Below are 25,498 nucleotides of genomic sequence, written 5' to 3' on the forward strand. Positions count from 1 at the left end.
TTTATGATATATAGTGCTCCCCATTCATATTGTGCATTATTACAGTGCCCCGGTTCATATTGTGCATTATTACAGTACCCCGGTTCATATTATATAACATTAAAATGCCCTCCAGTTCATTTTATACCACACTACAATGAGCAGGTCCAGAGGCATACCTAAATATATTGCAGATCCCAAGGAAAAAGTTTGATAGGACTCCTACGTACCAGTCAATGGCGAAAAATATAATTAACACATGTAACTTTGACAGGGAAGGTTTGCCCCTCTCACCTCTGGGCCCCATAGCAGCTGCACTGCCTGCACCTATGGTAGCTACACCCTTGACCGCCGCCGGTGGACTCACAAGTTGCGCGTCTGGTGGTCTCATCTGCTCTGCCTGTCACTACCGTCACCTCCCTGAGGGGACCGACGGATAAGCGTGTGGAGGGTTGCTCGAAGTCTATTTACACTCTTGCCTGAGCTATGCATAGGCTTACTATTGCGGCCTCTTGGGCTGCTAAAGCTATAGAGGCCTGGGTTCAGGAATTTGAGGCGGAACTACCTTCTAATTTTCCTGATAATGCTAGGCAATGTCTTTCATATATTATTACGGCCTCCCATTATATTTATGAGGCGGCATCTGATTCAGGTTTCCTGGCAGCCAAAGCATCTACTACGTCTATTCTGGCTCACCGGATCCTCTGGTTGCTGTCCTGGCCTGTAGATCTGGACTCTAGAAAGGCCTTGGAGGTGATCCCTTTTGAGTGAAATATACTTTTTGGGGAAGATCTCAACAAGATCATTGCTGACTTAGCATCTGCTAAGACTGCATGTCTGCCTAGTACTACTCCTTCGGCTCCGAAGGCTAAGAGTACTTCCTTTCGACCTCCGGGTTAGGCAAAGGGTCAGGCGTACCCGATTATAGGTTTGTACTTCCAAATCCACTAATCCTGGGCTGCCCGTCAGCCAGCTTCCAAAACAGAGTTGAAGACAACTTGGGTACAGGAAGTCGTCACTCACGGATACGCCATATCCTTCAAGAAACGTCCCCCTCATGACAGACATCCCTTCGGATCAGGTAAAGGCAAAGACTCTTCGTTCGGTGGTTCAGTCCCTCCTGGACACAGGAGTGGCAGTGCCGGTGCCTCTGGCTCAGAGAGGCAGGAGGTACTATTCAATGCTGTTCCTAGTCCTGAAACCGAATGGTTCCTCTCGGCCCATTCTCAACCTCAAGTCTTAGAACAAGTTTGTGAGGGTCTCCAAGATTTGTATGGAAACCCTTCGCTCTATTGTCCTGGCTTTGGGGCCAGGGGACTAGTTGGTATCCCTGGACATACAGGATGCTTACCTACATATACCTATTGCCGTGTCGCATCAGCTATACCTGCGGTTTGCTATTGGCAACCTCCATTTTAAATTCTGGGCCTTACCCTTTGGACTGACTACGGCTCCGCGAATATTCACCAAGGTAATGGCGGTGATGATGGCCCTGCTCCGCCGTCAGGGTATCAGGATCTTACCATATCTGGATGTCTTGCTGATCCTGGCGAATTCCACAGACGTTCTCCTCCGTCAGCTGGATCTGACAGTGCAGTTTCTGCAAGCCCATGGGTGGCTCATCAATTGGAAGAAATCATCCCTGGTCCCTGCTCAGAGCATGGTGCACCTGGGGGCGTTGTTGGACACACACAACCAGCGGTTGTTCTGGTCTCAGGAGAATGTCTTGAAACTTCAGGTCAGGATGCGATGCTTCCTCTCTCGCTCGCGAGTGTCGATACACTCGGCGATGCAAGTACTAGGCCTCTTGGTGTCGATTTTCGACATGGTAGAGTACGCTCAATTTCATTTCCGCCCTCTGCAGAAGCTGATTCTTGCCAAGTGGGATGGCCTGCCTCATCGGATCAGGTTTCACATGATCTCCTTGTCTCCGGAGGTTCATCTGTCACTGAGCTGGTGGCTACAGGACCAACAATTGTGCAGGGGTCGTCCCTTCTGGATCTTCAACTGGGTCCTCCTGACGACGGATGACAGTCTGAGGGGTTGGGGCACAGTGTTGGAGCAACACTCTCTTCAGGGTCAGTGGACCAGGGAGGAGTCTCTCCTCCCGATAAACATTCTGCAATTGCGGGCAATGTTCCATGCTCTGAAACTGGCCCAGCATCTGGTACAGAACAGGCCTGTTCATGTACAGTCGGACAACGCCACCACGGTAGCGTACATAAATCATCAAGGCAGCACACAAAGCCGCATGGCAATGATGGAAGTGTCAAAGATTCTTCAATGGGTGGAACGCCATCTGCCAGCCATCTTGGCAGTGTTCATTCCGGGGGTCCTCAACTGGGAAACGGACTTCCTCAGTAGTCATGACGTACACGCCGGAGAGTGAAGCCTTCATCCCAAAGTATTTCAACTCCTAGTGGACAATTGGGGTCTACATGGTTCCGGTCTTCGGAGCAAGAACAAGGGATACTCAATCGGAGTTCATAGACGCACTGGCAATTCCATGGAACTTTCGGCTGCCGTACGTGTTCCCTCCGGTGTCACTCCTGCCCAGAGTAGTGAGGAAGTTCAAGCAAGAAGGAGGAATCCTACTTCTGATAGCTCAGGCATGGTCCAGACGGCATTGGTTCTCAGACCTACTGGGTCTCCCGCTGGAACGTCCTCTTCTGCTTCCACAGCGACCAGACCTCCTCGTTCAGGGCCCTTGTGCCTACCAGAATCTGGCCCGGCTGGCTTTGACGGCGTGGCTCTTGAAGCTTCCGTACTGAGGGCCAAAGGATTTGCTGAGGCGGTCATTTAAACTATGATGAAGGCCCGTAAGCCAGCTTCTGCTCGGATTTACCATAGGGTCTGGAATTCTTACTTTGCTTGGTGCACATTTAACAATCATGTAGTTTACAAGTTTGGTACGGCCTTATTTTTGGCCTTCCTACAACAGGGCCTGGACTTGGGCCTTTGGCTGGCCTCCCTCAAGGTTCATATTTCTGCCTTGTCGGTATGGTTTCAGAGAAAAAGAAAAATTGCGACTCTGCCTGATGTTCATACATTCACTCAGGGTGTTTTACTGATTCAACCTCCCTATGTCCCACCTGTGGCTCCTTGGGATATGTTGGTGGTTCTGGAGGCCTTGCAAGAGTCTCCCTTTGAACCTCTTGAATCTGCGTACCTTAAGTGCCTTTCTCTTAAGGTCTTGTTTCTGCTGGCTATTGCCTCTGCTAGATGGGTATCAGATTTGGGTGCCTTGTCTTGTAGGTCCCCCTATCTGATTTTTCACCGTGACCGGTCGGTTCTTACACCGCGCCCTGGTTATCTACCTATGGTGGTGTCTTCTTTCCGCCTTAACCAGGAGATTGTGATTCCGGCCTTTGTCTCTCCTGAATTGTCTTCCGAAGAGAGGTCTTTGGATGTGGTACGGGCGCTCCGTATCTATGTGAAGAGGACAGCCTTCGTTAGGAAGTCTGATTCTCTTTGTACTGCTTGGTTTTCACAAATGTGGCTGGCCTGCTAACAAGCAGACCTTGGCCAGATGGATTAGAATGGTGATTGCACATGCTTATGTACCGGCCTTCCAGCTCCTGCTTCCATCAAAGCCCATTCTACTCAGTCTGTTGGACCTTCTTGGGCGGCCCGCAATAGTGCGACCCTTGAACAATTGTGCAAGGTGGCTACGTGGTCCTCGGTTAACACGTTCATAAGGTTCTATGCCTTCGATACTTCCACCTCCCAGGATCCTTCCTTTGGACGCCGGTTTCTTGTGCCCTCCCATGAGGAACTGCTTTAGGACATCCCCGATGTTATTCCCTGTGGAACCCCAGTGTACCCCGCTGCAGAAAAGGACATTTATGGTAAGAACTTACCTTTGTTAAATCTCTTTCTACGAGGTACACTGGGTTCCACAGGGCGCCCACGACGCTCTCAGCTTCTTTGGGTTTGTATGGCATTAACCGCTGATACCTTCTCCTGTCGTGAAAATGTGGTGTATGTGGCTACTAACGGTTGTCGTCTCTGTTACCTGCTACTGTATTGGACTGGTTTAGAGGAGGCGGCGCTGAGCATCTTGGGAACAGTCCAAGCTTTTACCCTGTTGGTGCCTCGGATCAAGATCCTACTCTACACCCTGATGTTATTCCCTTTCTGTACCTCACAGAAAGAGATTTAACAAAGGTAAGTTTTTATCATAAATCTCCGTTTTAAAAAACATCTCCAGGATCAGACCCTTTCTCACCCAGGACACTACTAAGACCCTCATCCACTCACTGGTCTTCTCCAGATTGGACTACTGCAATCTCCTCCTATCTGGCCACCCTCAAAATTGCCTCTCTCCACTCCAATCTATCCTCAATGCTGCCCATCTCATCTTCCTCACCAAACGTACTACATCCACATCCCCTCTCTTGCAGGGACCTTCACTGGCTACCCTTCCCATTCAGAATCCAATTCAAGCTTCTCACACTCACCTACAAAGCCCTCACCCACTCTTCTCCATCTTACATCTCTGACCTTATCTCTCTTAACATTCCCACCCGTCCTCTTCGCTCTGCTAATGCACACCGTCTCTCCTGCCAACTGATTACCTCCTCCCTCTCCTACCTACAAGATTTTGCACGTGCTGCTGCCTTTCTCTGGAAATCTCTACCTCTCCCCATCCGAATCTCCACCTCTCTACAAAACTTTAAATGGGCTCTCGAGACCCACTTCTTCACCAAACCCAGCCAACTCTCCTCCTAACCCTCTTGTCTATGCTCACTGTCTACCCCTTTTGTGTCACCCTGGTCTGTTAGCAGTGCACCTCACCTTTTAGATTGTAAGCTCGCAAGAGCAGGGACTTCTTTCCTCATGTACCTTTCCTTTTCTTACTTACACAATCTTATTGTCACAACTGAGGGCCTGAGCTGACGGGAGGCAGCCTCAGTTGTAGGGGCTGAGATGTAACGGAACCTGGGAGGTTGTATCAGACCCCTAGACATGTAAGTAACATGTAGAATAACTGCCCGAAGGCGTGACCACGACAACCAGGATAAAAGTCAATGATGTTTATTATGACAAACTCCGTAACACAGCAGCAGTAAAAGGAAACATAAAAGTCAACAGAGGATAAATACAATTCCTGGGTACTACAGGGTGGCAAGGGCCACAGGCACTGGTAGTGTGAGACAGTTCTTATAATCTTCTAGTTGGAAAGTCCTTTCCAGGCCTGACTGTAGCAATGGAGAGAACCCAGGATCGTACCAGCTGATGTTCCAGGAAAGGCTGGGCTGCTGAAGGTAAAACGGCTGCTGTGGATACTGGCTGGAACCAGACTGTTGTTGGTACGGAGTGGATACTTGGCTGGAACCAGTTAAATAATAAACGAACTTGAGAGCGATGAAATAATAATGAAGTTTGGAGTTTGAGAGCGGTGAAATAATAATACCGGTGAAGAGTGGTAAACTGCAGAAAAGGACACCGGCCCTTTAAGAGAAGCTATACACTGCTGGAAGCTGGGCTGGAAGCAGGTGATTGTTTGAGAGCGGTGAAATAATAATACCGGTGGAGAGTGGTAAACTGCAGAAAGGACACCGGCCCTTTAAGAGAAGCTGTACACTGCTGGAAGCTGGGCTGGAAGCAGGTGATTGTTGTAGCTGGAAACAGGTGAGTCCAGAATGGATCGGAGAGTCAGGCTACACCGCAGATGGAATGCTGGTGCGGGTCTCTATAGCAGAAGTCTGGAGACAGGAGCTGGAACCTTGAAGACAACCACAGGAGAGAGACAAACTGGAACTAGGTTAGACAACCAAAGCACTGACGCCTTCCTTGCTCAGGCACAGCTTACTTATACCTGCAGCAAGGAAGGGGTTGGCTAGGCAATTATGCAAATCAACAATACAGACAGCTGATTGGTGGAAATGATCAGATGACAAAATCCAAGATGGCTGCGCCCATGCAGACACTTGGAGGGAAGTTTGGTTTGTAATCCATGTGAGAATTGAAGCAGCAATGGCGGCGCCGGCCACAGGAGACAGGAGACGCCAGACTGATGAATGCACATCCAAACCACGCGGGCACAGCGGAGGCCGCGGCTGACGTAATCGCCACTCTGACACTTTGCATGCAGAAACTCAGGGACGGCGGCGGAGGCCGCGGGAGACGCCATGCCAGATGTAATATGGCGTTTACTGTGACCGTGTCTCAGAGAGACAGGAGAGGATGCAGGAATGTAAACATCAGGATAACAGATGGGATCCGGTCCTGGAGCGCTGAGCCAGCCTTAGGAGGCATCTGAAGGGTAAGTAATGGCGTCCAGATACCCGGATCGTGACAGCACCCCCCCCCTTTAGGAGTGGCCCCAGGACACTTCTTAGGCTTTAAAGGAAACTTTGCGTGGAAATTTCGGACCAAGGCAGGAGCATGGACGTCTGAGGCATTGGTCCAAGAGCGTTCTTCAGGACCATAGCCCTTCCAGTCAATGAGGTATTGTAACTGACCGTAACGGAAACGTGAGTCCAAAATCTTGGCCACCTCGTACTCGACTCCCCGTTGAGTCTGAACTTTGGGAGCTGGAGGAAGTGCGGAATGAAACCGATTCAGGATCAGCGGTTTCAACAAAGAAACATGAAATGTCCTGGGTATTTTCAAGAAGGATGGTAACTGTAACCTGTAGGCAACAGGATTGATGACTTGTTCAATCTTGAAGGGTCCGATGTAGCGAGGTGCAAATTTCATGCTGGGAACTCTCAACCTCAAATTCTTCGTGGACAGCCACACACGATCACCCACCTTGAGAGCAGGAACCGCTCTACGCTTCCTATCGGCAAACTTCTTATACCTGAATGAGGCTTTAAGCAGGGCTGCGCGGACGTTCCTCCAGTTATTTGAAAACTGACGCAAGGTGACATCCACTGCTGGAACAGAAGTTGCGGGAAGCGGTTGGAATTCTGGGACTTTAGGGTGGAATCCATAATTAATGAAGAATGGTGTAGAAGAAGATGAGGAGTGGTATTGATTGTTGTGGCTGAACTCGGCCCAAGGAAGGAGTTGAACCCAGTCATCTTGAGAGGAAGACACATATATACGGAGGAAGGCCTCCAAGTCCTGATTCACCCTCTCGGTTTGACCATTGGTCTGAGGATGGTAAGCCGTGGAAAACTTTAACTTGACTTGGAGGGCTTGACACAAACTTCGCCAAAATTTGGCTACAAATTGTACTCCACGATCCGAGATGATCTCTTCAGGAAGACCGTGAAGTCGGAAGATCTCTTGTATAAACACTTGAGCCAACTTGGAAGCTGACGGAAGACCGGTGAGAGGGATGAAATGTGCCATCTTGGTGAACCGGTCAACTACCACCCAGATGGTATTAAACTTGTTGCAGATAGGTAGATCGGAAACAAAGTCCATCGACAAATGGGTCCAAGGTCGACGGGGAACAGATAATGGAACCAGTTGCCCCGCAGGCGACTGGCAGGAGACTTTGTGTTGGGCACACTTTGGGCAGGAGGCAATAAATTCCATAACGTCCTTCTTCAGAGTTGGCCACCAGTAGGACCTAGAAATAAATTCAAGGGTTTTCTGAATGCCTGTATGTCCAGCAAAACGGGAAGCATGGGCCCAATGCATGAGCTTCTTCCTTAGAACTGGCTTAACAAAACTTTTCCCTGGTGGAGGCGTAGAGTCCATCCCTACCGTGGAGAATGCCAACGGATTAATAATAGGATGCTTGTCTGCAGACTCGGACTCATTTTCTTGCTCCCATGAGCGGGAAAGGGCATCGGCCTTACGATTCTGAGAACCCGGACAGAACTGGAGTTTAAAGTCAAACCTAGAGAAGAAAAGTGCCCATCTGGCCTGACGAGGATTCAGACATTGTGCGCCTTTGAGATATAAAAGATTTTTGTGGTCGGTAAGTATGGTGATTGAGTGGGAAGCTCCCTCCAACAGGTATCTCCACTCCTCCAGAGCGAGCTTGATGGCTAGCAACTCCTGATCGCCAATGGCATAGTTGCGCTCAGCTGGGGAGAACTTCCAGGAGAAGAAACTGCAAGGATGTAGATGTCCATCTTTGGCCCTCTGGGATAACACTGCTCCTACTCCAACGGAGGAGGCATCTACCTCTAAGATAAAAGGAGAGTCGGTGTCGGGCTGTTTCAGAACTGGTGCAGAGATGAACCGTTGCTTCAGAAGGTGAAAGGCCTGTGTAGCTTCCTCGGACCACTTGGACGGATTAGCACCTTTCTTGGTTAATGCAGTGATAGGCGCCACAATGGTGGAAAAGTCTCGTATAAATTTTCTATAATAATTGGCGAACCCTAAGAACCTCTGGACCCCTTTGAGGCTTAAGGGTATAGGCCAATTCTGGATTGCTTGGAGTTTCTCAGGATCCATCTCTAGTCCGGAACCGGACACAATGTAACCTAGAAACGGAATGGTTTTAACTTCAAACACACACTTCTCCAATTTACAATAGAGGTGATTGACACGGAGCCGGGAAAGAACCTCTTTTACCCAGAAACGATGATCTTCGAGATTATTAGCAAAGATGAGGATGTCGTCTAGATAAACCACGACATGGCGGTACAAGATGTCCCTGAAAATCTCATTCACGAAGTGCTGGAAGACTGCTGGAGCGTTGCTCAATCCGAAGGGCATGACGAGGTACTCATAATGTCCGTCACGGGTGTTAAAGGCGGTCTTCCACTCGTCACCCTCACGGATTCGGATGAGATTGTAGGCACCCCTCAAGTCCAGCTTTGTGAAAATAGTTGCACCACTAACTCTATCAAAGAACTCGGTAATCAGGGGTAAAGGGTATCGGTTCTTGACGGTAATATCGTTCAGACCTCTGTAGTCGATGCACGGACGCAGACCACCGTCTTTCTTCTTAACGAAGAAGAAGCCTGCGCCGGCTGGAGAAGAAGATGGTCGGATGAAACCCTTCGCCAGGTTCTCTTTGATGTACTCTTCCATGGAGTGTGTCTCAGGCAGAGACAACGGATAAGTTCGGCCTCGCGGTGGAACCTTCCCTGGAATGAGGTTGATTGGGCAGTCCCATTCTCTATGAGGAGGAAGGATATCAGCAGAGGCTTTACTGAACACGTCCGTGAAGTCTTGATATGGAGGAGGCGGAACATCAGATGACCTGGGGAAGGAAGAACAAACAGGAAGAACTTTGGCTAAACAAGTCTCAGCACAGGAGGGACCCCATGCCAGTATTTGCGTAGTCGTCCAGTCAATTGATGGGTTGTGGAGACGGAGCCATGGAAGGCCTAAAACCACCTGATGTGTGGCTCTTGGAATCACTAAAAAAGAAATATACTCAGAATGAAGAACTCCCACTCTCAGACGAACTGGAAGAGTCCTTAAGGAAATGACTGCGTCAAAAATCTTGCTGCCATCCACGGCAGTCAAAGAGATGGACGAGGACAGTCTCTCGGTGGGTAGGGACCACCGTTTAACATAAGCTTCGGTTATGAAATTCCCAGCTGCTCCGGAATCAAGGAGGGCAATGACGTTCCTGTAACGTTGAGCAATTTGGAGCGACACTGGGAGGTTACAGTCATGAGGAGATGGAGAGGAGATCATTACTCCTAGCCGGCCCTCTCCTTGGCGAGCTAGGATCTGGAGTTTCCCGGACGTTTGGGACAGGCATTGATAGTGTGCGACGGAGCTGCACAGTAGAGAGAGAGAGACTCAGAGAGACATCTTCGGCGCTCAGCGGGAGATAGACGGGAACGACTAATTTGCATAGGCTCATCCTTGGATGGAGATGGTTGACGAGGAGGAGGAGCAGAAGATTTAGGAGAAGATGATCTTCCTCGCTCAGTTGCTCTCTCTCTGAAACGTAGATCAACCTTCGTGCAAAGAGAAATTAGCTCATCCAACTTAGAGGGCAAGTCTCTGGTAGCTAACTCATCCTTGATGCGTTCTGATAAGCCATGCCAGAATGCAGCATACAGGGCCTCGTCGTTCCATGCCAGTTCGGATGCCAGGATTTTAAACTGTATAAGATACTGTCCCACAGTACGTGTTCCCTGGCGTAAACGGAGAATCTCAGATGAAGCAGATGTTATCCGGCCTGGCTCGTCGAAGATGCGCCTGAATGTAGCTACAAAGTCAGTATAGGAGGATAGCAGGGGATCAGACTTCTCCCATAAAGGTGATGCCCAGTCAAGGGCTGAGCCACTGAGAAGGGAGATGATATAGGCAATTTTGGTACGGTCACTGAAGAAATTGCCAGGTAGAAGCTCAAAGTGGATTTCACATTGATTGAGAAATCCCCTGCAGAACCTTGGAGATCCATCAAATTTTGCTGGCGTTGGAAGATGAAGATGTGGACTGGAAATGGGTAAGGTGGGTGGGGTTACAGCTGGTGTCACTGTAGTGGACGCACCGGACGTGCCAGGTCCACGGAGGGTCGTTTGAATCCCATCCAGCCGTGTAGAGAGATCCTGGAGACAGCGGATGATGTGGCCCTGTGCAGCCTCCTGATATTCAAGTCGGGCTGCCAGTTTTTGCATTGGCCTGGCCGCTTGATCCTGGTCTCCGGCTGGATTCATTAGGTCAGTGCTTACTGTCACAACTGAGGGCCTGAGCTGACGGGAGGCAGCCTCAGTTGTAGGGGCTGAGATGTAACGGAACCTGGGAGGTTGTATCAGACCCCTAGACATGTAAGTAACATGTAGAATAACTGCCCGAAGGCGTGACCACGACAACCAGGATAAAAGTCAATGATGTTTATTATGACAAACTCCGTAACACAGCAGCAGTAAAAGGAAACATAAAAGTCAACAGAGGATAAATACAATTCCTGGGTACTACAGGGTGGCAAGGGCCACAGGCACTGGTAGTGTGAGACAGTTCTTATAATCTTCTAGTTGGAAAGTCCTTTCCAGGCCTGACTGTAGCAATGGAGAGAACCCAGGATCGTACCAGCTGATGTTCCAGGAAAGGCTGGGCTGCTGAAGGTAAAACGGCTGCTGTGGATACTGGCTGGAACCAGACTGTTGTTGGTACGGAGTGGATACTTGGCTGGAACCAGTTAAATAATAAACGAACTTGAGAGCGATGAAATAATAATGAAGTTTGGAGTTTGAGAGCGGTGAAATAATAATACCGGTGAAGAGTGGTAAACTGCAGAAAAGGACACCGGCCCTTTAAGAGAAGCTATACACTGCTGGAAGCTGGGCTGGAAGCAGGTGATTGTTTGAGAGCGGTGAAATAATAATACCGGTGGAGAGTGGTAAACTGCAGAAAGGACACCGGCCCTTTAAGAGAAGCTGTACACTGCTGGAAGCTGGGCTGGAAGCAGGTGATTGTTGTAGCTGGAAACAGGTGAGTCCAGAATGGATCGGAGAGTCAGGCTACACCGCAGATGGAATGCTGGTGCGGGTCTCTATAGCAGAAGTCTGGAGACAGGAGCTGGAACCTGGAAGACAACCACAGGAGAGAGACAAACTGGAACTAGGTTAGACAACCAAAGCACTGACGCCTTCCTTGCTCAGGCACAGCTTACTTATACCTGCAGCAAGGAAGGGGTTGGCTAGGCAATTATGCAAATCAACAATACAGACAGCAGATTGGTGGAAATGATCAGATGACAAAATCCAAGATGGCTGCGCCCATGCAGACACTTGGAGGGAAGTTTGGTTTGTAATCCATGTGAGAATTGAAGCAGCAATGGCGGCGCCGGCCACAGGAGACAGGAGACGCCAGACTGATGAATGCACATCCAAACCACGCGGGCACAGCGGAGGCCGCGGCTGACGTAATCGCCACTCTGACACTTTGCATGCAGAAACTCAGGGACGGCGGCGGAGGCCGCGGGAGACGCCATGCCAGATGTAATATGGCGTTTACTGTGACCGCGTCTCAGAGAGACAGGAGAGGATGCAGGAATGTAAACATCAGGATAACAGATGGGATCCGGTCCTGGAGCGCTGAGCCAGCCTTAGGAGGCATCTGAAGGGTAAGTAATGGCGTCCAGATACCCGGATCGTGACACTTATACTCCTTACTCCCTTTGATGGCACCTAACCCCGGGTTTTCTATACCTGTCCTATATTGTCTTGAACTGTAAGTGCTGTTTTCTTGTTTGCTCATTTGATTATGTACTGTGTAATAGGCACTGCGGATCCCTTGTGGCGCCATATAAATAAAGGATAATAATAATAACACATGAAAAGGTCAACATGAGTTTTTTGGTGTAAAATTTTACCTTTTAGCACATGTACCCTCAATTACTGTACCGCATCCCCTCGCATGGCTCGCTTCGCTCATCATGCTTCGGGTAAGGGTTGCTCTTCCTAAACGTTATCCACGTGGGTGCTGAAGCATGAAAAAGATGGATTTAGAAAAAACCAAAACAACTCATGTCAACCTTTTCAAGTGTCAACCGTTGTCATGTCGATCATTTGAATCTGTCAACCTTTTCACCATGTCTACCAAATACACATCGACCATGTGGTGTCGACCTATTGACTGACAACCTTTTGACTGTCCGAATACTGGATACCATCTAATCTACCTAAAGTACAAGCAGTGTTGTACTCCATCTGTAAGGCAGGATTGACAGCCAACCCAAATTTGTTTAGGGATAGAAGAAGTAAAGTATCTGAGATACATCATTGTCAGAGGTTTGATAAAGACCCAACTTAATAAAATTGAGGCAATCCAAAATTGGTTGTGACCCTTAAATAAGAAATAGGTAAGAGCGTTATAAGGAATCACAGGGTATTATAGTAGGTTTATACCCATTTTTGCCACCATTGCAGTCCCACTAACAGACCTCACCAAGGGCAAACAGAAAGTTATGGTTAAATGGAGTCCTGAAGCAGAACAGGCTTTTCAGGAGTTTAAGGTAGCATTGTGTACCCAACAGCAGCAGCTGCAGCCCAGGCCCTGCAGTCACTGCTGGTAACCAACAAATTCTGATGAGGCCTAATTTTCAAATGGATTTTGTGGTGCAAACTGATGATCGAATGTAGGGATAGGTGCGGTCCTCTCCCAGAACAAAGAGGGTGAAGAACATCCTCTTATTTACTTAAGCAGAAAATTAAATATACATGAGAGAAAATATGCTTCTGTCGAGAAGGAAAGCATTGGCAATAAAGTGGGGATTAGAAACTCTCAGAGACTACTTGCTGAGAAGAAAATTCAGGTAGCTTATTGATCATGTCCCATTAAAATGGATGTTTGAGAATAAAGAAAAATGGAAGAATAATGAGGTGGCTCTTGGAATTGCAAAAATGTATATTTTCTGCAGAGCACAGGCCAGGAAGCCAAATGGCCAATGCAGACACTTTTGTCTCGTGTTTTGTTTGGAGGCTGCAGTTGTTCCGCTCCACAGGTGGAAAAAATGGGGGGGGGGGGGGGGGGGATATGTGATAGGAGCACTGGTAAAGTGATAAATGGGAGATATCTTTGTCCCAGGTTTTTGTCCTATGTATTTTTAACCCCCAGGAAAGGTCTATTATTTTGTGGATTTCAAGTTCGATTTTGTGTTCAATCTTCAAGTCGAATGTTAGTAAATCAGGGGATCCTATAGTCGCCTATTTTTTGCCAATATCAATGTTTTTCCAATATTTTATTCTGAGTCGGATTTGGTTTTATATTCGATTTCATAGTAGATTTTGCCTTTAGTAGATCACTAAACACAACATCGAATGTGAAATCATTAATAAAATCTAAATCGAACTTTGATAAATTTACCCCCTAGTATTAATCTCCAGTATTTGCCAACGGGTACTCTAGCTAGCAGTGATTATTTGCAGCACATAAATAATCACTTAAGTGGAAAACAATCCACATATGAATGTAAAAGAAAATAAAAGTAAGATAATAAAACATACATTACAATTTCAAGAGTTCTAGTCATATTTTGGCATGACTGCTTGGCTATTATTTAGAAGTCTTAACTTTATTTGGCAGTGTGTACTAGCACTGGCTGTTTAGGAAATACTGCGTTATATTTAAAAGGGAATAAATTATTCCAGGATGGTAGGTGATAAAATAATTAATATAATAGATTTAATGAACACAATCAATATAAAACATAAAAAACATTTAAAATATAGTCACGTTGTTATTTAGCGAAGCAAATTCATAAAGTGGATGACATATTCATTTGACTCCTTATTAATAGCAATATCATACCCCGGCCAGGACATTCTCTGGAATCGAATCCACAATTAGTAGTCAGAGTTGATTGGTGTGTAACCGATTGAGTCCTATTATGTCCCCAGTCCCCGGTCTTCTATGGGCGTTACATAGATTATCTTTTTATTATTTGGGATGGGGATTATCATTCTGCCACTTCTTATCTCACTTCACTCAATTCTAATTATTATAATTATTGCTATGTATTTATTTATTTATTTAATTATTATTCTAATTATTATAATTTATTGTGTTCATTAAATTTATTATATTAATTATTTTATCACCTACCGTCCTGGAATAATTTATTCACTTGTAAATATAACACAGTATTTCCTAAACAGCCAGCTCTAGTACACACTACTTTTCTCTATATTTCCATATTATCAGTGGAGATAACCGACCCATATACCAGCTGCTATTGATAACGCACTCAACTGTGTTCTGCTTACATTTCTGGATTTTTGTTTTTTTTTGAGTGCAGCAGTCATGAGTTGTTTAATAATATCAGCGAACGTAATAATAGAAAACAATCATACTGGTCCCATATTGATGTACCTGGAACTGAGAAATCTGTATCTGATAAATCCGATATGACAGAGGATTTCTATAAATTAGAGGACCTCCTAAAAGCTGAGTCTAGAAGTTGGCTAGACAGTACTAACCTACAACAATATGTTGATAGGAATATGATACCGAGAGGCCTCCGTTTGTCCAAACCATCCATTTTTCATGATGATAAAGAGTGCCAAAGGGAGTGGGATAGATTATTGGATGATTGCTCACTTGCATTGATGAAGTTAATTATCAGATACAGATCCTCTAAAGTTTATTCTATTGAAAAAGAGATTGATATTTTAAAGAAATCTATGGAGAAATATAATACGGAGGAATATTTTAAAGAAAGAGATAAGAGTGTAAATGATAAAGTCATTAGATATGAACGGAACATTATGGAACTAAAGCAAAATAAATTTAGAAGAGATTTACATGATTATGAAATTGATTCAGTGTGAATTTATAGGAAGAAACTGGATTCTTACAATAGAGACAGAGGGCAATTCATCCCATCTAGAGGTAGAGATTCATCCATACCAAGAACTAGGGAGATCTTACCAACTATTAGCAGATTATAATGATGAGAGGAGACATCTTTCCAAATATTCTAAGAGAAAAAAAGAACCCACCACAGGAAAGGTCGAGAGAGTACAGAGATGACAGTCACACTAAGATAAGAAATAATCAAGAACATTTTTTAGGGTTACATCAATTGAGATTGTTCAATATAAATCAAAGAAACACCCCAAAAAGGGGAAGAAATTTAAGTCCACAGGTAAGAGAGGAGAAAGACATGAGCCGAAAAAATCCAAGAAGGATGTAATTCATTCCCAGGGTAGTAAGACACACAGAGTATATATAATTTAGCAAAAAGAACATTAACTAAATCAGAAATAACTCTATTAGAAAAAAGGTTTGAAGTTTTCACCATCCAGTGAACCTAACATTTTTGAACTTTATGTTGACCTAACTCGCTATGTTTGTACCTTGTGTCGTAACTTGTAAGAGGTTCTTTGCCTTAGAAAAACCTTGAACAACAGAAGGACGATTCATTCCCCATTCTTTTGGATAGTAATGATGATGACATGCTCTCTACATTAGAAGCACTCTGGGAACAAAATCATATTGAACAAGAAACTGTCCCTCTATTCCAAAAAATATATGATGTACAAAAACCATCTAACCAACTTAAATTAAAGAAAATTGATTACAGAAGACTCTTGTGTGGGTGCACTCTTTTTTTAAATTTGTTAGTATGAGAAGATTAAAACATAACTTTTATTAATTCATTAATTTAAGAAAAAATCCACACTTAAGTTGTCCACCACAATTAATTCAACTAAATATATTGGTACACATATATACAGTTCAGCCCGTCAGCATCTCTGAGAAATGCCATGTCTAATTATTGTGGCTGATCAAACTCGAAAAGTTGGGGTGAGTATAATCCACAGCCAACCATTAAAATTTAGAGAGCGAGTATTATTGAAAGAAATTAATCAGCAAAAAAATATAGGAAATGTTCTGGTTAGTCTATGTTATTAGACTTCAGGAGGGATGTAGACACTCTGGCTCTACACCCTGATCCTATCCCACCAGCACAAGCTCTGCTTGTATTAATAGGACCTCCAAGGGTCATTGAACCAAAAGGTTATCAGGAGTATAGATCCTTATTAGCATTGACCAATGTCAGATCTGTGACATGTCAGGAAAGACGGTACTTAGGAAAGGTAGCGCAGATTAGTGAAATAGGCGAAAGAAATGATTGGAGGAAAATGTGGTGATCCTGCTGTTGGCTTGGAGTCGAGAAGGTCATGAATTACAACACCGGGTATTCTCTGAGGGTCACCCTCACAGATACTGACCCAGCCCACCACCGTTTTGCTTCCAAGATCGGACGAGATCGGGCTCTGTCGGTGGGGTATGGTAGTAATTACTTGGGCCTACTACGGCCGACTCGCCAATGATAGTGCACCTAAACAAGAATGGGGAGAGAGATAGAGGAACGGGGCGGATCTGCTGTCTATGTTAGGCACAGGATATACCTGTGGATCATGGATGAGAGTCCGCAGATATATAGAGAAATGGAAAAATGAAAAGATTGAAGGAGAAAGCCAGAAAAAGAAACAGAGAAAACTGGAGAGAAGAAAAAAAGGTAGAGAGAAGAAGGAGAGCTGAATGGAGATTGTGACGAATGTCAGCTTGGTATCACACCAAATTGCTGTCAAAAACAAATATTAATTAGGTATACACCCAAGTAACTGGCAATGTTGGATATATTCGGTAGTTCCTCTATTTCAATAGAGAGAGTGAGTGTTGGTGCACAGGCTCTGATAGGTGCCAGTTGTCACACTTATTCACACATATGCTGCAAAAACACAAATGTGCAAATGCTATGTATACCTTGCAGCATGACAAGGTATACATAGCATTTTCGAGTTTGATCAGCCACAATAATTAGATATGGCATTTCTCAGAGATGCTGACGGGCTGAACTGTATATATGTGTACCAATATATTTAGTTGAATTAATTGTGGTGGACAACTTAAGTGTGGATTTTTTCTTAAATTAATGAATTAATAAAAGTTATGTTTTAATCTTCTCATACTAACAAATTTAAAAAAAGAGTGCACCCACACAAGAGTCTTCTGTAATCAATTTTCTTTCTAGTTTGTCTCTGACTCTGGGTGCACCACCAGAACTATTTATCAAAATACGAATTATTCGTATATATCATACGGTATTCTGGTACTCCATTATTATTTACTACTCATTTTGAACTTTTAGAACTGGTGCGGAATCATGTCTACTTTGTGAGACAACTTAAATTAAAATCAGAGTTTTTCCCGATCTCCGCCAAGAGTAGATGTATAGAATATTCTTACAAAATTACTCTGGAAGACTTTAAAGATTTAGTAGGAAGAAAACACAAACAATAACATAAGCAATCTAATTTATCTAGACAGGAAAAATGGGCACAAAAAATTCTCACCCTGGATACATCAATAATAATCAATGAGCTGGATAAAGGTGGGGGCTTAGTAGTAATGAATAAGGAGGATTATATTGATGAAGCTATGTGACAACTGAAAGATAACCAGTTTTATCGAATATTAAAATCTGACCCCACCAGTGAGTATATACAAGATCGCAGATCACTCCAGGATTCCGCAATCCTCTCCGGGGTCATATCCAAGGAAGAACACAGGTTCCTGCGTCCCACCTTTCCTGTAACACCCACCTTTTATTTTCTTACTAAGATTCACAAATCCCTCATGTCACCCCCAGGTAGACCTATCATTTCTGGCATAAACTCCCTCACATCCAATCTTTCTTTCTATATAGGCTCATTTCTTCAACCCTGGGTCTCCTTGCTGAGGTCCCATTTGAGAGATACGATGGATTTTCTGAACAAGGTTCAAACTATTCAGTGGAAACCAACATATGCCTTCCTAACACAAGCTGTTGAGACATTGTAGACCCATATTCCTTACATTAATGGTATTAATTCTATATCCAAGCATCTATTCCCAGATAGAGACCTCAGTGTGGAACATAGTACTTTTCTTTTGGACTGTATATCCTTCATCCTTTTTCACAATTTTTTGTTTTTGTTTTCAGACACTTATTATTTACATATAGTGGGAACGGCCATGGGGACCAGGTTCGTGCTCAGTTATGCCAACCTATACATGTGTGACTTTGAGGATCACCATGTATGGGGAGGCACCTGGGATGCAAACCTGGTCTTCTATGGCCATTACATAGATGATCTTTATATTATTTGGGATGGGGATTATCATTCTGCCACTTTTCTCACTTCACTCAATTCTAATTATTATAATTTAACCTTCACTTCCACATATTGTAGAGAACATGTGGACTTCTTGGTGACCCTGGAAATTTTGGACGAGAAAATGATCACATCCAATTTTGTCAAACCAGTAAATACTAATGCTTATTTGCACTTCAAAAGTGCACATAATGCCCCCTGGAAACGCAATATACCTAAAGGCCAAATTATGCGCCTCATTCGTAATTGTACTGAACTTGACACTTTTCATCTACAAGCCAACGATATGCTGAGTATTTAAGACAAAGAGACTATCCAGAGGCTATCCTAAAACAAGCCTTAAAGAGGTCTCAAATATGGAGAGACAGAATCTCTTAGGTAAATCTAAAAAAATCTAAATCTTTCCAAGAACCTAAAAAGGAGATGGAGGATAGACAATTTGCCTTTATCAGCAAATATAATAGATGTTCAAAAGAAATTAAAACTATTATTTCTCGTAATTATAAAGTGCTCAAACAGGATAATATATTGAGTAAAATCATATCAAATAATCCGAAAATAATTTACAGGAAAAACAAAACGTTAAAAACAATCTTAGCACTGAGCCATCTCAAAACAAACAGAGACAATACTAAGGGAGAAGGATGTAACTGGTTAACACAGAGACCCTGTGGATTTTATATATGTGGAAAAACAATGTGCACAATGTGTTCATATATGCCTAGAAAGAAGACCTCTATTACCTTGCCCCTTAATAATGAGTACAGGTTGAGTATCCCTTATCCAAAATGCTTGGGACCAGAGGTATTTTGGATATCGGATTTTTCCGTATTTTGGAATAATTGCTTACCATAATGAGATATCATGGTGATGGGACCTAAATCTAAGCACATAATGTATTTATGTTTTATATACACCTTATACACACAGCCTGAAGGCAATTTTAGCCAATATTTTTTATAACTTTGTGCATTAAACAAAGTGTGTGTACCTTCACACAATTCATTTATGTTTGATATACACCTTATATACACAGCCTGAAGGTCATTTAATACAATATTTTTAATAACCTTGTGTATTAAACAAAGTTTGTGTACATTGAGCCATCAAAAAACAAAGGTTTCACTATTTCACTCTCACTCAAAAAAGTCAGTATTTCGGAATATTCCGTATTTCGGAATATTTGGATATGGGATACTCAACCTGTAATATGTGTTGCAATCCTTTATGAATTGTAACTCAACATATGTCATATCTTCTGAAATTTGGTTGCAGTCTGTGTTACATGGAGAGAACTACGAGACCCCTCCATGTACATTTCATGGAACACCATCGCAACATAATGAAGAATTGCACAACACATGGTGTCTCAAGAGATTTCCATCTCAGACATTCTAATGACCCCAGTAGTCTCTCAGTGACATGTTTGGAATCTGTCACACCACCAGCCAGAGGTGGCGACAGATTCAATCGATTATGCTGCAGGGAAGTCTATTGGATGTTAAAGTGCAACTCGTTACACCCTGACGGTTTGAATTAAACAATAGAACTCAACTCAGTTTTATAGATTTTGGTTAGTATGATATATGAGGGATATCGGTCATGGATTTAGGTGCCAGCATCAGATTATAGGTCCCTATTACTGATGCGACACCCCTCCATGACCCTTATATATTATATTAGAGAAACAGTCTACTGATGACACTATATAATGAGATCGGTTTATATATTTAAATAACTCTGTAAATCTTACTTAGATGTATAAAATAGTTTCAAGTGTCCAATAGTACTAACTATAACCATGAGTGATGCATAAATAAAATATGGTACATTTTTAGTCTCCATCAGTATACCAACATATTATTATTATTATTATTATTATTATTACATTTTATTTATAAGGCGCCACAAGTGTTTCACAGCGCCGTACAAAGGACAGTACAGGGAGACAAAACTTAGCATTACAGTAAATAAATAATGAAAATAGAGTACAGGTAACAAAGAGCACCACAATTCTCCAAACATAATACAGCTAAGATGTAAGTAGCAAGGGAGTAACCATCGTACTACTTGGGGCTGGCGGCCATAGATGGAGATGAGCATTGAGGAGGAGAAAAAGTGGGTAAATCTGGTCGCTGAATAAGAGAGAGCTGCGAGTGAAATGCGTTGAATTGACGGCTTTGACAACAAGAGGAAAGAGGGCCCTGCTCTGAAGAGCTAACAATCTAGTGGGAAGGGGTGACAGACAGATGACATGAGGTGCAAGCAAGCGGGAGATAGCTTGATGGCAGTATGTAAGCAAAGCCAAGATGTTCAAGGCATGAGGCAGGGGGATGGAGAAGCGGCCTCAGGACTAGGTTATGCATCGGGAGGGTAAGCTTTGATGAATAGGTGGGTTTTTAGTGGCCGTTTGAAGCTTTGAGAGGTCTAATGGAGCAGGGGAGAGAATTCCAATGAAGGGGTGTAGCACGGGCATAGTCTTGAACTCGAGCATGGGAAGCAGTGATATTAACATCAAAATATATCTCTTTATTGATTATGACATACATGTATATAAATATATTTATATCTGTGTATAATATTCAAAAGAGATTACCTGCGCTCTTGAAAGTGGTGGTACATAGTCATTTAGGCATGTCATTCCCTCTACCTGTGATTCTAATTGACTAATTTTTATAAAATCATATTATTTAATTTAAGTTATCTTCAGAAACTAATATAGTTCTTATTATAAAAATAGGAACCGTTTCAAAATATTGAATACATGAATTTCTGTGATTCTCTTACTCTATTTAACATTAACAATTTCACATTACCATCACTATAGTAACGGATACGCAAGAATAAACATCGTGTGACCCAGAAATGGAGCGCTGTGGAGGTGACGCTCTTAATTGAAATATCACTTAGTCCACATCCATGGGGGCTCCGTTGCCAGGATACAGATTCCGCCTCCCCATTGCCTAATCATGTGACTGTGCCATGTGACTGGCATGTGACCATCAGAGGGAGACTGGGGATCCTTCCTTGATGACGCATAATCAGGTCAGATGACTATCTACTAACCAATCGGGAAAAACATATCCCGGTCAGCTCCTATCACGTGACCGATGCGAGTCACGTGACCAGAGCTGATAGAGGTAAATACCTCAATTCCTCATGATGTTTATCTTCTTTCTTGGCTATGTTTTCATATTTCACCAGGTACATTTCTCTGTGGGACCTAGTAGGTTTATTATCAATATGATATGATGTTAATTCTAAGGACGGTTAGGTTGATTGATTATTTGTAAGTCACAGGTGCTTTAGTATACACTGATATGGTGGGATATATACTAGAGATCAGCGGGTTCGGTTCTCCGAGAACCAAACTCCCCCGAGCTCCATGTGGTTTACACGGGTCCGAGGCAGGCTCGGTTCTTCCCACATGACTAGGAAAACCCGAACAAGGGAAAAAGTAATCATCCCGCTGTCGGATTCTCGCGAGATTCGGATTCCATATAAAGAGCCGCGCATCGCCGCCATTTTCACTTGTGCATTGTAGAGTAAGCGGAAAGGACATGGCTACGTTCTCTCAGTGGAAATCTCAATATCAGTGCTCAGCAGTGCTTACTTATTGCTGCTCAGTAATACTAGTAGTGTGACTCTCCTGCTCAGTGTCAGTTCTAGTATCCTCATCAGTGCTCAGTATCACTGTTCATTGTCTTGTGCTGCATTGTGTGGTGCTCAGTATACTACACTACATTACGAATAGTCCAGTGCTGCATCTTGCTGCTCAGTGTCAGTTCTAGTATCCTCATCAGTGCTCAGTATCACTGCTCATTGTCTTGTGCTGCATTGTGGTGATCAGTATACTACAGTACATTACTAATAGTCCAGTGCTGCATCTTGCTGCTCAGTGTCAGTTCTAGTATCCTCATCAGTGCTCAGTATCACTGCTTATTGTCTTGTGCTGCATTGTGGTGCTCAGTATGCTACAGTACATTACTAATAGTCCAGTGCTGCATCTTGCTGCTCAGTGTCAGTTCTAGTATCCTCATCAGTGCTCAGTGTCACTGCTCATTGTCTTGTGCTGCATTGTGGTGCTCAGTATACTACAGTACATTACTAATAGTCCAGTGCTGCATCTTGCTGCTCAGTGTCAGTTCTAGTATCCTCATCAGTGCTCAGTATCACTGCTCATTGTCTTGTGCTGCATTGTGGTGCTCAGTATACTACAGTACATTACTAATAGTCCAGTGCTGCATATTGCTGCTCAGTGTCAGTTCTAGTATCCTCATCAGTGCTCAGTATCACTGCTCATTGTCTTGTGCTGCATTGTGGTGATCAGTATACTACAGTACATTACTAATAGTCCAGTGCTGCATCTTGCTGCTCAGTGTCAGTTCTAGTATCCTCATCAGTGCTCAGTATCACTGCTTATTGTCTTGTGCTGCATTGTGGTGCTCAGTATGCTACAGTACATTACTAATAGTCCAGTGCTGCATCTTGCTGCTCAGTGTCAGTTCTAGTATCCTCATCAGTGCTCAGTATCACTGCTCATTGTCTTGTGCTGCATTGTGGTGATCAGTATACTACAGTACATTACTAATAGTCCAGTGCTGCATCTTGCTGCTCAGTGTCAGTTCTAGTATCCTCATCAGTGCTCAGCATCACTGCTCATTGTCTTGTGCTGCATTGTGGTGCTCAGTATACTACAGTACATTACTAATAGTCCAGGGCTGCATCTTGCTGCTCAGTGTCAGTTCTAGTATCCTCATCAGTGCTCAGTATCACTGCTCATTGTCTTGTGCTGCATTGTGGTGCTCAGTATACTACAGTACATTACAGTGGCGTGTGGTGAGGTCATTGGCTGGTGAGGCATGCCCACTAAAGCCGCCGCTATGGCCGCTGCCAGAGGTGAGTTTAGACCTCATGGGGCCCGAGGCAACACACCGATTTGGGGCCCCCTTCCTCATACAATCCATAGCACTATATCATGTCATCACCGCCCCTGGCTGTGCCTGCTGTGCTTGTGTCTCCTACCAGCACTACAGCAGTAGGGGGCAGATTCTGGAGCCTCCTTTTGGGCAGCATGGGGACAGAATCTGCTCACCTCCATTCTCCGCCAGCAGCAGCATGTCTGCCGGGACAACTGCTGCTTGTGGTGGAGGCTGGAGACAAGCAGAGTCATCCCTGGCCAGCAGTACCAGTTTAGGAATGGGCTCTACCTGGCGCAGTTTAGGAACAGGCTGCAGGCAGGGAGGGTTGGTGGGGGGTTGGAGATTAGAGTTAGGGCAATACCCTAACAGTTGTCGGGATCCTGCACATCGGGATGATGCTGTCGGTATTCTGACCGTCGTCCTTTCAAGCGCCAGGATTTTGATACCATCCCTCACAGTGATAGAAGTGGAATTTTGAAGTTTGGATATGGAAGAGTGAAGGTTGTAATTATGTGCGCGCCTAAGGCGCTCTCGCTCTGGATAAGGGGGCGTGGCCACTCACAAGTGGGCATGTCCTTCAGTATAGTTTACCACACCATATTCCCCTTAGACACCACAATAGTAGGACCCCTTATACTGTCTAGTACTGGTGCCCATTTCACATTATACCACACTGAATGAGCCAAAATTCACATTATAGCACACTGAGTGAGCCGAAATTCACCTTGTAGCACACGGTATGAGCCGAAATTCACATTGTAGCACACTGAATGACCCGGAATTCACATTGTAGCACACTGAATGAGCCGAAATTCACCTTGTAGCACACGGTATGAGCCGAAATTCACCTTGTAGCACACGGTATGAGCCGAAATTCACATTGCAGCACACTGAATGAGCCGGAATTCACATTATAGCATACGTATGAGCAGAAATTCACATTATAGCACACTGAATAAGCCGAAATTCACATTATAGCACACTGAATGAGCCGAAATTCACATTGTAGCACACTGAATGAGCCGAAATTCACATTGTAGCACACTGAATGAGCCGAAATTCACATTGTAGCACACTGAATGAGCCGACATTCACGGGTGGTCTTCAGTATGCCGACTGACGGGATCCCGGCACACAGTATACCGGTGCCGGGATCCCGACAGCCGGCATACCGACACTTATTTTCCCTCGTGGGGGCCCACAACCCTCCTGGAGGGAGAATAAAATAGCGTCGCGCGCGCAGCCACGTAGCACGCCACCGTGCCCGTAGCGTGGCGAGCGCAGCGAGCCCGCAAGGGGATCATTTGCGCTTGCCACACTGTCGGTAAGCCGGTGGTCGGGCTCCTGGCCCCGGTATGCTGGTCGCCGGGAGCCCGACCGCCGGCATACCATAGTGAACCCGACATTCACATTATAGCACACTGAATGAGCCGAAATTCACATTGTAGCACACTGAATGATCTGAAATTCACATTGTAGCACACTGAATGAGCTGAAACTCACATTGTAGCACACTGAATGATCTGAAATTCACATTGTAGCACACTGTATGAGCCGAAATTCACATTATATCACACTGAATGAGCCGAAATTCACATTATAGCACACTGAATGAGCCGAAATTCACCTTGTAGCACACTGAATGAGCAGACATTCACATTATAGCACACTGAATGAGCCGAAATTCACATTGTAGCATACTGAATGAGCCGACATTCACATTGTAGCACACTGAATGAGCCGACATTCACATTATAGGACACTGAATGAGCCGACATTCACATTATATCACACTGAATGAGCCGAAATTCACATTATAGCACACTGAATGAGCCGAAATTCACATTGTAGCACACTGAATGAGCCGAAATTCACATTGTAGCACACTGAATGAGCCGAAATTCACATTGTAGCACACTGAATGAGCCGACATTCACGGGTGGTCTTCAGTATGCCGACTGACGGGATCCCGGCACACAGTATACCGGTGCCGGGATCCCGACAGCCGGCATACCGACACTTATTTTCCCTCGTGGGGGCCCACAACCCTCCTGGAGGGAGAATAAAATAGCGTCGCGCGCGCAGCCACGTAGCACGCCACCGTGCCCGTAG

The 25,498-nt window shown here is 44.6% G+C and overlaps 1 protein-coding gene and 1 pseudogene across 1 annotated transcript in view; one reads left to right on the top strand and one right to left on the bottom strand.

Moving 5' to 3' along the window:
• NRK (Nik related kinase) overlaps positions 1–25,498 on the top strand; it is a 511,622-nt gene that overhangs the window by 19,773 nt on the left and 466,351 nt on the right. The gene's annotated exons all lie outside the window — the stretch shown is intronic.
• On the bottom strand, positions 16,487–16,605 carry LOC134950030 (5S ribosomal RNA; annotated as a pseudogene).

Source organism: Pseudophryne corroboree, chromosome 8 (assembly GCF_028390025.1).
Source record: "Pseudophryne corroboree isolate aPseCor3 chromosome 8, aPseCor3.hap2, whole genome shotgun sequence".
Lineage (NCBI taxonomy): Eukaryota > Metazoa > Chordata > Amphibia > Anura > Myobatrachidae > Pseudophryne > Pseudophryne corroboree.